We start from the raw sequence: 13,716 nt of genomic DNA, 5'->3' as shown, positions 1-13,716 counted from the left end.
TGCAGGAGCACAAGAAATGGCTGGTTCTAATCTGGGGAAGAAAATGAATTAACAAGGCAGCTACTTATGGAAGAATGTTTTCTTTCCTTCAGCCTCAGCCTGCATATTTTCACAACATGTGTACTCTGTTACCTTGTCACTTCCCTGTTTTCTTTGGGTAAATAACTGGGCTCTGGATTTAGGGGAAGAAAGAAAGAAAGAAGAAAGAAAAGAAAGAAAGAAAGAAAGAAAGAAAGAAAGAAAGAAAGAAAGAAAGAAAGAAAGAAAGCAAGCCAGCTCAGGAGTATCACCAGGAAGGCTTGCCGGGCTGAGCTGGAAAGGGAGAATGAGCATGCTCTGGGCAAGAAAGGGGCGCATTGCAAACTCAGCCTGGCCTGTTCCAGCCGGGGCTTTTCACTGACCTCTGCAAGTCAGGGTGTGGGAGTCAGAGAAGGGAGGAGAAACCTGCTCCTGCAGCCTTGGGGCTGGCAGGCCCCGTGGCTTAGGGGGAAATAAAGAACTTTTCTCCTTTGCCAAGTCAAATGGAAAGCCCTCTCTGAACTCGACAGAGTCAACAAGGCATACTGTGGCTCTGCTCCCAGCCTCTGCCTTCCCAACTGGCCAGGGAGCTGCCAGGGTGGGGGAGGCCCCTCTCCTGGCCCCCGATCCACACCCCATTGTGAACTTTGGCAGGACCCGGGTCCTTCCGTGGAGCCCAGGAGCAGGGTCTTTCTTTGTGGAGCCACATGGCCAGCGTTTGCTTCTGTAGGCAACATTCTCCATCTCGAAAACGGCCGAAGGTTTCTGAGTGTCTTGTGGAGGTGTTGCTCAGTCCTTTACTTCTCTGGACTAGGAGTGCTCGCCTTGGGATATCTGTGCCATACACCAGCTGGGTACAGATCCACACTGGTTTCACCAGCAGGATACCTTTTAGAAATGCACTGTTGATGACGGTGCAAGGGAATGCTGAGTTTGTGGGGAACAACAACTTACTCTGCTAAATTAGGGTCTTTTATTCATAAAGCTTTGCAACACTTATTCCCTCAGGTCCTCACAGCTAGTCATTAGAACAGGGAGCCAATACCAACATTGCTCCTCATATTGCACAGCACGTAAAAGGAGTTAGTTCACCAGCCACCACAACACACTTGTGGGTGCTGGTTCCATCCCTCAGGGGGAAACCAAGGCAGAGAGCACTCAGAGGCTGAGGCCAGCACAAAAGCCCCCACAGGCAACATGGCAAAGGCACAGGCGGATTAACTGGGTGCTGTCTGGGCTTCTGCATATGTGCATTTCCTTTCTCCATCTGCTCAGGAGCCTTTGATTCCAACTCTGTACTCCCTATCTCACTTTGTAGATCACACAGCCTTCGCCAGGCAGAGGTTTGGAATTCAAAACCAGAGTTTTTGGTTGCAAAGGTCTGGCCCCCATCTGTCGAGCTGTTCCTTCAGTATGTCTGGGAAGGGCTGCGAATGTCCCACAAGGTGAGGCCACTTGGAGCCGAAGGGGGATGTGGTTGTTGTCTCTTCCAAAATAGTACTTGCAGGACATTAAGGGCTTTCAGCTGGAGGGAAATGAAGGATGAACCTTCAGATGAACGCCAGAACTTTCTGGAAGCAGAGAGACAAGGACACTCATGGACTACCCAAATCATCCATGTGCTCTAATTCAACAACGGGCAGCGTCAGAGACCTGCTGCCAGGCAGACAGGAGCAGCTATGAAAACAAAGACACCAGCTTGCGGTCCTTGAGCCCTTGCCCCTCCCAGGACTGCTGGGAGCTTTGCTGGGGGCACCTCATCTGTTCCCCGCTAACCTGGTAACATGGGTACTGTTGTCTTCTTCTTCCCGGTGAGGCACAGGGAGAGAGGACGTAGCCTGCTTCAGTTCACCCTTAGAGACCAAACGGGTGACAGTCACTCAGGCAGGGTGTCAAAGCCAGTATTTTTTGCTCACTGTGCTGTGCTGCCTCTGAGGAGAAGCTGAAGGAGCTTCTTCCTCAGGATCACGGCATTCGGGAGAAGCTCCTCTGCCTGGCTTGGCGATGGCCCACCCCAGATCCAGGAGAAGGCTCCACTAGCACTGACACTGGTGGCAGAAGATTGAAATGTCCCTTCAGTGACTGTTCCACTGTATTTCCATGTGGAACCCTACAGGGCTGGTCCTGGGGTAGTCACACTTGGAACTGCCCTGCCTCGACCCTGCTTGCCCCGGTTCAAGGCCACTGCCAGCCTGGTGTACACCAGAGCTTCAGTCATGCCCTTGCACTTCTGTCTTTACTTCCTTGTCTTCACCTCCACTAAGTGCTTTGTGGAGTTGAGGCTGATGTGAGCAGAACTAAGTCACGTTTCTCCACGGGTGGCCCCTTAGGCCACCAGCACCAGAGTCCTCCAGGTGCCTCAAGAATGCACATTCTCTGGCTCTGCCAGAGACCTCAGTAAGGTTTTCAGCATTGGGACGGGAAATCTGCATTCTTAACATGCTCCCTCAGGGGACTCTGCTGCTCCCTGAAGCTGGAGACCCACAACAATTGGTTTCTCTGAATTAGGTTGTGTTGAACATAAGCCAGATGTGGCCAAAAGAAACCAGGCAGTGTCATGCTGCAGTCTGCCTCTCGTCCCTCAGAGGGGCTGGAGTGGGCACTGTGCAAAGAGCTCAGAGTTTATTTGGGTAGAGACATGGGTGTTCTCAAATGAGGAGGCAGGGGCGAAAGGAAGCAGGGAGGGGCAGAGGAAGGTGGAGGAGGGTGTGCACTCTCTCTGCCAGTCTATTTAGAAGTCCGAGATGGGCAAAGGTTCCAAGCAAAATGCCTCCAAAACCCCATTTAAAAAGGCATTCCCGAATCCGGCCCATTTCCTGCTGGATGATCCCAGCAAGCAGGATGGAGAGTTAATCAGACCCTAGGGTTTTCAGAAGGGCAGTCAGGCAGCCTTGCAAAGCAGAGAAAGCAGGGTGGAGCACCAAGTAGGCCACCTGGGGCAGAGGAGCTGTTTGAAGAGGGTATGAAGCATCTCAAGACTTCTGAAGGCCACTTTCAAAGAGGCATGTGAGAGAGGGAGCCCCTGAGGGACCTTGAGGCCCAAGATCATTAAAGATATCCTAGGCAGGCCACTGTGTCCAGAAAATGAGATGAAGCTTTTAGTCAGTCAGTTTGGAGTTTGAAAAAAAAAAGTTCTTTTCTTGATCCTTCATAAAACTGAAAAAGGAACGGGTTTTCTCCCCACCTCACCAACAACCCCAGGACAACTGAATACAAGGGGCTTTAAACTTGACATGTAGGAAGACCTCCCTGAAAATCATTTCCCAGCTCATTTGAAGGGAAAATAGTGCTATTTGGGAGACCACCTATAACCTATAACATCTGGGCATATTCAGTGGAAGTAACTCAAGTGAAAAAAATCTATTAGTTGGGAAAGTGTGACACAAAGAAGATAGAGAAGGAAGTGGTGGCATGAGTCGGGGAGCCTCTGGGTGTGTGTAGACATGACTTCTTCTACTTGTCAAATGGTATGTGCCCCCGTGGACCTGGACGAGCCATGTCACATCTTTGGGTCTGGGTCTTTTCCTGTGAAACCAGGTAGGAGAGAAAGCTGCACGATCGGCAGAGCTGCTGCCCTGTGGCACCGGGGCACCTGGGTGGCCACACAGTGCCTCTGTGTATCCCGCATGCTCCTGTCCTTGTCAGAGCCCAGCCCGGGCAATGACAGACCTTTCCTGTCATCTTTTTAGTGGGCAAACCACAGGAAAGAGATTAAGAGCGGCTCTGTGGTCTTTAGATTAATAAAATCAGGGCATTACTCAGAATTACTCCTATGATTGGTATTTATATAGTGTCATATATGTATTTATTCGTGTCATATATATTTATATTATGTCATACATCATATATACAAATCACATATACCTGCCATTTGTATTTATATAATGTCATATATGCAGTGCCATTTGTATTTATATAGTATTACATCATGTATGTTAACATATATGTGTATTATCATATCACATGTATGTTATATGATATGTGATATCATATGTATGATACTATATAAATACACATCAGGGGTATTTGTATACATATTACAAATAACCTAATTATAGGTATACGTAGGTAAATGCGTATTATAGGTATTTGCATATACATGTATGCACACATATGTGTGTATAGGTATTTGTGTGGGTATATATATATATATATATATGACATTATATAAATACTAATCACAGATACGCACACACGTACACATACACACACAGTCACTGGTTGAGTAACCTGAGGCTTCCCAGTGAGGCCATGGACAATAAACATTTGACTCCTATTGTGGGTTGGTTTGCATTCGAAGAAGATACATTGAAATTCTTATCTGTGAATATGAACTTATCTGGAAATAGTGTCTTTGCAGATGTGAGTAAGATGTGAGTTAAGAGGAGGTCATACCAGAGTAGGTTAGGCCCTTGTTCCAATATGACTGGTGTCCTCATAAGAAGAGAAGAGACACAGACGTAGACATGCACAGGGAGACGATGCAGACACATGGGGAAGATGCCACATGAAGATGGAAGCAGAGACTGGCGAGATGCATCCGCAAGCCAAGGATCAACACGGATTGCCAGCAACCGCCAGAAGCTGGAAGAGGCAAGGAAGGATATTCCCCTAAAGCCTTCTGGTAGTGTGGCCTTGCCGACACCTTGATTCAAACTACGAGCTTCCAGAACTACGAGAGAATACACAGCCGTCCTTTTAAGCCACCCAGTTCAGCACCAGCGTGTGACACCTTGTTAGAGCAACCCCAGGAAACTAACATGACTCCCACTGTAGAGTGGTAGGGGAGGTCAGGCTTTTGCATCTGCTGAGCACCCCTGTTCTTGGCTGCTTTCCCTGGCTCTCTCATGGGGAAGGGGTGGGGTGGAGATATTTAACTGTTTCCAATTGAAACCAACACTTGAAAGGTTCTGAAGGCCCCCACACCCCCTGCTCCTCTGTGGTGATAGCTATGGCTCAGGCCACACCTCTACCACCCCAAGCCCAAGCTGGATCATCTGGAACCGAGCTGAGAGGACAACACTTCGCAGCCTTCCTCTTCCGGCACCGGCACAGTGGCTTTGAGCCCTCAAAGGGTGGTGGGAATTTATGGGTAGGCTGCCTCTGGATCAGAGCTCCTGCTGTGAGAGGTTCTCTTTTTTCACTTTAATGGTGCCCGGGAATTCTCTCCACGCCCCCTCAAAACAGCCACACATCTTTTTAAAATTTGCACCTTTTTTTCAGGCTGGTTTCCTATGGTGAAGGAGAGGCTAGGAAATGCCCAATAAATCATCTGTCTGTCCTCACTCAATTGAAAGGCAGGAAATGCAGAGAACAGTCCCTTACCTTTTCCACTTTGCATATAACAAGAGCTAGCAGGACCCTTAGGAGGGCAGCCCCTCCAAGGGCAATATTAATTCTTCAAGGCCACTGGAGTTATTTTCCGGGACTAGACCCAAGGGGGCAGGCACATTTGGGATGCTGATTGCCTTCACCACCAGCCCTTTCCATGGGCAATGTTTCTGGGACTTGCCCTGGGAAGCTGGGTCAAGGAGGTTGCAATCTAGGTCATACAATAGCTAAATCGTGTCCAAGAAGATAATGACCACCTACAAGGGAGTTTATGGAGGGTGTCCAAGGAGAGGTTGAGGGTGTGTGGGAAGGAACAGAGGATGCTTCTTGGTGGCCAGCAAAGACTTCTTGGAAGAGGTGCAGAAGGTCCTGGACTGAAATGTGAAAACTAGCAAGGGAACATAAGAAGGAGGGATGAGCCTGCTGGAGAGGCTGGGCACTCCTGAGAATGGCCTGGAATGGGGGGTGAGGAAAGCATGTGGCTTACTTGGGGAACAGTGGAAACCCACCATGTGTGGAAAGAGTCAGGTGGGGTGGCAGGAACAAGCCTGGGAAGCAGAGGAGCTTCTCCAGGAGGCCTTGAGAGCCCAGCCGAGGACTGAGGACCAGAGGGAGGTGAACTGAAATCATGCTTCTAATCTGCACAAAGGGGCTGGCAGTCTTTGCAACACGGCCTCCACTTGGACACCCAGTCAGAGAAACATGGCAACTCCTAAAGCTTTCGGGCCTAATGTGAGCTCCACCCTGGGTTTTCTCCAGAGGCCATCAGGAGATGGGGTTCCTACAGTGCATTTCACACCAAACCCTCCCCAAACCCCCTGTGATACTTCCCCTCTAGTTTCACACACTTGAATTATCCCTCAATCTCTCCTTTTCTCTCTTTCTCTTTCTGGCCTCCTCCCCTTAGCCTGTCCCACCTCCACCCTGGGGGGCCCCTCACTGCTGCAGGCTTCTCCTCTTCTGACCTGCCTCACTCCCCCACCAGTCAGGCACCCACCATTCAGGATAGATGAGCCTCTCCTTAGGGAATTAGAGGTGTCTTCTGCTGTGCCCACTTTTCTACTCATGACTAGCCCTCTGGCTAGCCTGGGGCTATGATGCTCCATCAGGCTCTGGCTTCTGGAACAATCTGGGGTGGGAGGTGGGGAATGCAGGCCTGCACTGCAAGGATGTGAGGCAGTACAGACAGAAGAGCAGATAGGGGGCCACTGGTTCCTGGGGCAGGCCAAAAAAGGCTCTGGGAAGAAAAGACCCCAAAGGAAGATGGGAAAATCAGATCAAAAGGTGGCCCTGAGTCTGGACAGACTTTCAAGTTTGAGGTCTGTCACCTTTACAGACTGGGAGCCATGAGCCTGAGTCTGTCCTGTTTACTCAGCTTCTTTAGGCCCTAGCACGGCGTTGAACACACGAGAACATTTGGTACATGTCTACTGAACAAATGAATGTAGGAATGAGGAGAAGTGTGTAAGTAACTCAGCAGCGACCTAACTGAAGAGAAGGGATCCTCTGCAACCCCATGCAGGTGATGGGGATCGGAACACACTACCCCCAAAACACAGCAGCTTGGCATATTGGATATTTTAACCTGAAGGAGTCTGAGAAAATAGCAAAAGCAGGAGGGTCACTCTGCCCCCCTCCTCCCCACCCTTGACAACACTGCTCCCCCGAAACAGGTCATAAAACCCTCATGTGAGGGGTGCCCTTCACATACTTGGAGGTATATCTTATCCCCAAAGAAAAAGGGACAAAGGGATCCCTGGGTGGCGCAGCGGTTTAGCGCTTGCCTTTGGCCCAGGGCGCGATCCTGGAGACCCGGGATCGAATCCCACGTCGGGCTCCCGGTGCATGGAGCCTGCTTCTCCCTCGGCCTGTGTCTCTGCCTCTCTCTCTCTCTCTCACTGTGTGCCTATCATAAATAAATAAAATTAAAAAAAAAAAAGGGACAAAGAGGGGAATCCTAGCGAACAGGCTTTGCTAAGCTTCCTCCAGTTTACTACACTTGCCTCCTGTTCCTTAAGCTATGGAATCCCTCCACGCCTGCTCCTCATCATCAAATCTAGCATCAAAATACTCAGATCCAGCTGTTTCTTCGGGCCTTCCTTTCCTTGTGGAGGCTCTCGTGTCACACACAACTTACGTTACACAAATATGGATGCTTTTCTCCTGCTAAACCGTCTTTGTCAGTTTAATTTTCAGATCCAGCCAGGGACCCCAAGACGGGTGAGGAAAACTTTTTCCTTCCGTATACAGGTCGATGAGCAGACGTCCCGGGATTCACCTGCACAGCTGTCCACAAAGGTGGCAATCCCAACAGGTGAGAGGGAGGGAGTCTCCCCCAACCAGGGTGTCTCCAGTCTGCCCTGCGCTGATTCACACCTGGGTGGAATCCCAGACAGTGTGGGAAATATCCTCGGAGACCCTGACTCCCCCTCCCACTAGATGGACCAGGAGACCCTGGCTGGTCCAGAGTGTGACTCACCCACTCCCCCCCACAAGGGCCCATGTGAGGTTTTCCCTACACGATCTGCTTCACGGATTGTTATCCCCTCCAGAAATATTGTAATCATAAAAGCGGACCATGCTGAGCAGATAACACTTACTACAGGAGAAGGGAAGGGGAGAAAGAGAACAAATACATATTGATTCCCTATTATGAGCCATGTTAATGTTCATGCTGTGCTAATGTGCTTAAGAATATTTTATTAATTCTAATATCTCTCTTGCTATCCATACAACAATTACTTTTTGAGTACCTAATATGTTCCAGGCATGTTTGAGGCATGGGGGAAAAGCAGCAATTGAAACAGACAAAAATCCTGTCCTCATCACACATTCTAGCAGAGAAACAAGAAAATGAATAGGACGCCTAGCATATTAGCAAGTGATCAGTGCTGCAGAGAAAAAGAAAGCGGGGAAGGAAGACAAGAAGTGCCAGCTGGTAGGTGGGGGTGGTGGAAGGGGTGCAATGTAAAATTAGGTGGTCCAGGAAGGCACCTTTGAGAAGGTGACATTTAAGCAAAGACTCAAAGAGGGTAGGGAACGACCCATGGCCACATTTGGAGGAGAAGATTCTAGGTATAGGAACTGCCTGCATAGGGTATGATCCTGTGGCTGGAACGTGTGTGGTCTGTGCCAGGCTCAGCAAACCCAGTCTGGCAGGTAAAACACTAAGCCCACTTTCTAAACATGGAAAGAACTGGCTCTTCTTGGTGGCTCGCCAGGTTAATTCATAGGATATATTTGTTTTCCAACAAAAGTCATCTTGCAAGGACAGAGGAGTTGGATCACAGGAGAATGTATTAATGGGCCCAACTCTGTCCTTCCTGCTGGCCTGGAGCCCAATCCCACCGCTGTTCCCCTGAGACAAATCATGTTGCTTGAGCCTCAGTTTTCTCTTCTGCAAAATGGGGGAGGGGGGATAACATTTAACAACACCGATCCCAAGAGATTGGACTAAATACCTTGTATAAAGCACTTCGTAAACTGCGACATACTGTAGAAATTGTTTATCGTTCTTCTTATTATACTGTAAAAGCAGCTCAAGGTCTATATCCAAGTCAGGTCGGGTCTGCAAAACCACTTTCATAGGCAGAGAGAACTTCTTGGTTCTCTTTGCTAGGTTGCAAAACTATTTTTACTTTGGTGTTACAAGTAATCTTACTACTTGGGGTGGGAAGAAGAGATTTTATGAGGCTCTCACCAGCCCCTCTGAACTTTGGCTGGATCTACCAGACTGTTTCCCAAACCTGAGTTAATCCTACCCCCACCCTTACATTCACCCCACTTTGGCTTCTGTCTCCCAGCATTGTGGAGAGACTGGCGTGTCTGTGCCAATGGTCTCTATCACTAAGTCTCACGGGGTGACCACAACCGGGCTCTCAGCAGTGCCAAACAATTTTCATCTTCTGGTTAAGTCCTTGTTTGCTTCCTGCGGTCAGAGCTCGGAATCCTAGTCCCCAAGCCCACAGCCCCTCCCCTCACTCTGGGCAGATGGCTGGGCTGCAGCTGCTCGAAGAGGTGCAAGTTCAACCCCACAGGCTCCTCCCTGCCTGGACATTCCTTACCACACCTCAGTCTCCCCTTTACTCCACCCATCTTCTCTAGGTCCAGAGCCAACATCATTCCCCTGTGGAGGGGATGACTTCTTCTTGTGCTCATGGCCAACATCGCACCTTCTATAGAAATAATCAGAGTGACTCCAAAGAACTTGCAAATAAGGAAGCCGACTGCTGTATTGTTTATCATGAAAACTGAGAAGCAACTCTATGTCTAACCAAAGGAGGCTGATTAAACTGTGGATGCGTACAGCCATGAGATGGCAAGGAAAACTTTATAAACAGCATGTCTCAGTGTTGCTAAAAGCCAAATAAAATTGGCAACAGCAAACACAAACATGTGTGTACAGAAAAAAAAAAAAGACTGGAAGGAAATATACAAAAATATAAATAACAATTACCTTCAGGCGATGACATTATGAGTGATTTTTACTTTCAGTATTTTACTATATTCTGAAATGTCTACTGTAAACATGCAGTATTTCTATGATTAGAACAAACAGCAAAAATATTATTAAAACTTCTCTGTAAAAGCTGAATGCAATTCAGTTCTTGTCCCTTGAAATGCAGCCTTTCCCTGGTGGGGTCTGGTTGACAGCTGGACAGTAACTCTCATTACATGTAAGGCCTAGAAGAAAACCATAACCAATTAACATTACAGCGGGAGCTGAGGCATGCAGAATGGAAATGCCTCAATGGGAACGTTATTACTAATTTTTTTTTCTTTTGTGGGACAGGTGTTTAGAGGAATGTGTTAAATTGGCTTCAGATGACTTATTTTTTAAATATGATGGTTACTTCATTTTCTGCCTCTGTTTTCATGAGAACCCTTACTATGGGGAAGGGTTCAGCATGGATACTTTGTTCTAAGCCTATTTAACCTATTTACCTGAGGCCCTACTGTGTGCTGGCCCTGATGATACAAGGGGTTACCTGCCAGTGCTCCTTATCAGGGGCTTTGGAAATGTTTGGGGGTGATTTTGATTGTCCAAATGATTGAAGAAAAGTGCTACCAATTTAGTGGGTAAGGGCCAGGGCTGCTAAACATTCTATGCTATCCCGGACAGTCCTATGTAACCAAGGATTGACCTCCCTCTCATGCTACCACCCCCAGGGAGAAACCCTGAACAGGACAGTGAAAGTAGGGAAAGTCTGGAAGGGCCAGAGGAAAAGGAGGGCACGGCTGCTTCTCAACCTTGTGCTAGGAGTCGGGGGTCACCCGATCTCCCCGGTTTTCCAGTGGAGCTAGAAGTGTAGATGATGATGTAAATTTTCCCAATTTTTTTTTAATTTTTATTTATTTATGATAGTCACAGAGAGAGAGAGAGAGAGGGGGGCAGAGACATAGGCAGAGGGAGAAGCAGGCTCCACGCACCGGGAGCCTGATGTGGGATTCGATCCCGGGTCTCCAGGATCGCGCCCTGGGCCAAAGGCAGGCGCCAAACCGCTGCGCCACCCAGGGATCCCAAATTTTCCCAATTTTTAAAAAACACTGTATGGGCCAAAGAAAACACATCTGTGGGCCAGATTTGGCCCGCAGGTTGCCAATCTGCAACCACATCTTAGGGAAAGTCACAGTCCCTGTCTCCGTGAGAGGAGTATGATCGAGCCCATAGGAGTTCAAGTTCAAGTTCTTGAGTGGACTGACCTGGGTTCAAATCACGGCTCTGTCATTCACTAGCGACAATAGCCAGCAAGTTAACATCCTCTGACCCTCACTTCCCTCCTCCGTAAGATGGAACTAATGGGTACACTCATTGGTTTGTTACAAAGATGAATCCAAATGGGAGAAGTTCCCAATGAGGTGCACATGGGAAGTGCTTAATAAAGTAGATCACAGTCGAGAATAAGTACTTACTGTGCATAGGACACAGTGCTAGGTGCTGAGGGCTTCTAAATAAGTGTGAGAGGAAGCCCTTGACCCAGAGGTGTTTTCATTCTGGAGAAAGATAGACCCAAGACATAAATATTTTAAGCTGGTCAGATATACGAATGTGACTGACATGGACATTTATAGGAGACTGGAGGTCGGTACCTCTCGTGAAGGAGGTGGGGGGTCAAGGTGTTGGAGTCCAGCCAGAGAGAGCGGGGAGGGAAGGAGTGGCCTGAGCCAAGGACAGATTACAAGATCATAGTAAGAATCGAGTGCGTACCACATGCCAGGCACTGTCTAAGCGCTCCATGGGGTGATGGATAGGCTCCTTTGGCCTCATACATATGAGGGATAAGGCATGGGCCCGGAAAGATCCCCTGGAACTGGGGGAAGGGGGTGCTGACCCCAGGCCAGACCATGGCAGAGTTTTTAATGTGTTGGCAGGGGAGGGGAAGCCAAGAAGTGACAGTAATCTGGGGTGGAGCACAGGATGGAGTGGGGTTGGAGATGAGGCAGCAGACTTGTGGGGAGGCCATGAGTGAGGCCAGGGCATGGGTGCGGAGCCCCATGGAGGGATTTCTTTCCCAGGTTTCTATACAGACCCAATTGAGGGGAGAGAGATGCTGTCAAAACTGATTGCCTAGGGGATGATGGGAATTTTATATAGAGAAAATGATTTTTTTAAAATTTTTATTTATTTATGATAGTCACAGAGAGAGAGAGAGAGAGAGAGGCAGAGACATAAGCAGGCTCCATGCACTGAGAGCCCGACGTGGGATTCAATCCCGGGTCTCCAAGATCGCGCCCTGGGCCAAAGGCAGACGCCAAACCGCTGCACCACCCAGGGATCCCGAGAAAATGATTTTAAACTCTTGTCTTGTACTGCCTCCATGCCCTCGGGCCTCTCCCTCCTCACCCTCCACTAGCATGTCGCTGTTCACTACTGACCAGGCCTTGTGGTTATAAACACGTTCTCCTTGACTATTTTTGAAAATTTTGGAAGCAACTCCTTCTCTCACTAATGTGCTGTTATTTTCAAATCTCTCCAGCCTGTACCTAACCGCTACCCTCCCTGCACACCCCCACCCGCACCCCGGCACCTCTCTGGAGCACAGACCATTGAGAGGGTTGATGGATGAGTACAGAAAAGCTTCCAGACTTCTGGCCCATCAGGGCTGGCTGATATAAAATCCCATACTAGGTATGAAGGAAGAGTGTATTTAGCAAGTTCTATGGAACAGTTTTTTTCAGGGGGAAAATGGTTAATCCACTAGAAGAACAAACAGTTTCCAAGCACTTCAATCCATTTGCATGTCAACAGGCAAAATGCTGTTTACACAGGAAGCCCATCTTTTTTTTCAAAGTCCGGACCAGGCCACACCTCTCTGAGGGAAGACTGTGTTAGCTGTGATTCTGATTTACTCTCTAGGATGAAGAGGAATAAGACCATTTTGCTGGGGATGTTGGATGCCCGAGCTCTCTAGACACTCACCTGAATTAGTCTGGGTCAGCACAGTTTTGCTGCAGGGCATCTTTAGCACGAACAGCTTGCCCAGGTCAGAGCAGACCAGTCCGTTCCTGGATGGCCTTATAGACGGAGGGGACCCAGCGTCATGCCCTAGCACTAGGATTGTGTGCGGCTTTCCCCAGGAAGCAGTAACAAAGAAATACCTATCAGACCTTTTTTTTCTTTCTTCTAGAGCCTTCTATAAAAATGTGTCTAAGGCAGGGACTAAGCACCAGATGTGGGCTAACAATCCTGTGGTTACCTGGCCCTGTGATTTGGCGCAAGTCACTTCTCATCGGGTTAGACTCCGAGAAATCTGAGCAGGCTCCTGAGCTCAAACATTCTATGACTTACAGGCAAAGGCTCAAAAACGAAGACCTTTCCAGGTCCGACTCAGAGCCTTGGAATTAGGATTGTCCTGCTGAGGAGGTGGGACGGAAGGCTGGAAGTGTATCTGGTGGATTTTGAAGGACCTGACGTGGTCCCGGGCTCCAGACTCTCAGCTCCCACTCTGATTCCTGGGACCAGAAACTGTCAGCCTCTAGACATCTCTCCCTGGGGATCTGAATCTCCGACCCCGCTCAGGGGTCCTGTAATCAAATGCAAATGATGCTTTTAAGCACCAAAGGGGTGGGAGGAGGGATTAGCTGACAACCCTGGGAGCGCTGCCTAAGGCCCTTGGGAGTGACAGCCCCCCACAGGGGGAGGTCAGGAGGGAAAGAACAGAAAAGGGAGAGTGCTCAGGAGGGGTCAGGGGCCTGCAGCAGCCCCCACTTCATCCCCAGTGTGCCCCGAACACGGCCCTGGGTGGGGGTCTAATCCCCAGGCGGCCCTCCCTCCGCATTGTCTTGCCAGGGTCAGGACCCCCACCCCGTGTGTCACTGGATGCCTCTGGCCCCTCAGCCTCTGTGCTAACACCGCCACTCTCCAGG

At 49.0% G+C, this 13,716-nt stretch overlaps 1 protein-coding gene and 1 long non-coding RNA gene across 9 annotated transcripts in view; one reads left to right on the top strand and one right to left on the bottom strand.

Annotated features, from left to right (window-relative positions):
• LOC144320783 (uncharacterized) overlaps positions 1 to 9,957 on the top strand; it is a 33,860-nt gene extending 23,903 nt beyond the window's left edge. Inside the window, exons 4-5 of the long non-coding RNA XR_013386421.1 lie at positions 7,534 to 7,663; positions 9,454 to 9,957. This is a non-coding gene — a long non-coding RNA (uncharacterized LOC144320783). The remainder of the gene's footprint in view (positions 1 to 7,533; positions 7,664 to 9,453) is intronic.
• The window catches only part of RAD51B (RAD51 paralog B), a 682,017-nt gene that overhangs the window by 24,879 nt on the left and 643,422 nt on the right, over positions 1 to 13,716 (bottom strand). The gene's annotated exons all lie outside the window — the stretch shown is intronic.

This window comes from Canis aureus, chromosome 9 (genome assembly GCF_053574225.1).
Source record: "Canis aureus isolate CA01 chromosome 9, VMU_Caureus_v.1.0, whole genome shotgun sequence".
Taxonomy (NCBI): domain Eukaryota; kingdom Metazoa; phylum Chordata; class Mammalia; order Carnivora; family Canidae; genus Canis; species Canis aureus.
This window is presented reverse-complemented; position numbering and strand designations above follow the sequence as displayed.